Source organism: Aquarana catesbeiana, linkage group LG10, assembly GCF_042186555.1.
Source record: "Aquarana catesbeiana isolate 2022-GZ linkage group LG10, ASM4218655v1, whole genome shotgun sequence".
NCBI classification, from domain to species: domain Eukaryota; kingdom Metazoa; phylum Chordata; class Amphibia; order Anura; family Ranidae; genus Aquarana; species Aquarana catesbeiana.
Genome location: NC_133333.1, coordinates 84,187,929 through 84,189,776, shown reverse-complemented (window position 1 = coordinate 84,189,776; position 1,848 = coordinate 84,187,929).

Here is a 1,848-nt window from a genome sequence, read left to right as displayed (position 1 = left end):
ATCGGCTTATAATACGCACCTTCACTTTAAAAAGGAAGTTTCAGGAAAAAAAAATCTTAAATTTTAAACAAAGAACTGTGAAGCAAAATAAGGGTCAGTGCCCATCAATGCAGCCTAATCAGTGCCTATCTGCAGCCCCCACTCAATTGCCATGAATGCAGCCCCCACTCCATTGCCATGAATGCAGCCCCCACCGTATTGCCATGAATGCAGCCCCCACCGTATTGCCATGAATGCAGCCCCCACTGTATTGCCATGAATGCAGCCCCCACAGTATTGCCATGAATGCAGCCCCCACAGTATTGCCATGAATGCAGCCCCCACCACATTTACATGAATGCAGCCCCCACCACATTGACATGAATGCAGCCCCCACCACATTGACATGAATGCAGCCCCCACAGTATTGCCATGAATGCAGCCCCCACAGTATTGCCATGAATGCAGCCCCCACAGTATTGCCATGAATGCAGCCCCCACCACATTGACATGAATGCAGCCCCCACAGTATTGCCATGAATGCAGCCCCTACCACATTGACATGAATGCAGCCCCCACCACATTGACATGAATGCAGCCCCCACATTGACATGAATGCAGCCCCCACCACATTGACATGAATGCAGCCCCCACATTGACATGAATGCAGCCCCCACATTGCCATGAATGCAGCCCCCACCGTATTGCCACGAATGCAGCCCCCACAGTATTGCTATGAATGCAGCCCCCACAGTATTGCCATGAATGCAGACTCACCATTGCCGTCAGTGCAGCCTGATTCATGTCCATCTGCAGCCTTGGAGGAGACAGGGAGGGGGCGGGACAAGCGACAGCAGATATACAGGAGAAACTCCTGTTTTTGTCGGCAGCCTCTTTAATTGAAAGTCCCACCTCCTATGATGGACAAAACAATTGTCCAATGGCAGCGCAGGAGACAGGACTTCCTTTTACACAGGACGCTGTGTAAACAGGAAATTCTCCTGTATCCTGTATGGCGCTCGTCCCGCCCCCTCCAAGGCAGCCAGGATATCTATCTTTTGTGCCCCCGGCGCTCGGGGATTCGTTGGGGGCCACAAAAGATATATATGTCAAAAGTACCAGGCGGGCCGTCCGAAACCGGACCGCGGGCCGTGATTGGCCCGCAGGCCGGACTTTGGACATGCCTGATCTAGATAGATAGATAGATAGATAGATAGATAGATAGATAGATAGATAGATAGATATAGATATATATATATATATATATATATATATATATATATATATATATCAATATATATATATATTGTATGTATCTACCTAAATGTTTTACCTTTCTTTTCTATTTTACACTGAATGGGTTGTTTTACAAGGTAATGGTTCACATATGCTTGGAGGGGATACAATTTGTTTGCTTGGCCTGCTCCACAGATGCCTGAATGAACATACGTGAATATTCTTTATTAAGTTAGGTCCATTGCAAATCTGATAAGCAGCAAGCACAGCCCTTTGTATCTACTGAGTAAATTATGGCTGCCCTTATGTACACATACTGTATAATTACAACATATTCATCAAAACAATATAAAATTAATCTCCTTTACACGTGTATCTAAAAAAATCAATGCAAAGTCTACACGTTTATTTTAAGGTGGTCATTTTAATTAAGTAAAGGGGAATATTATTATTCTGGAACATATACACATGGCTTCCATATCATGAACATCCTCCTTACTGTCTAAGAACCAGTCATAGTTGCTGCCAAGAATTTCTGCTCATCTCCATAGAGGTGACTAAAGAGCATTACTAGTAACTATTTTCTGTGGTCTGCTCATGCAATTTTTCATGCTGCACAATGTTTTAAAACAC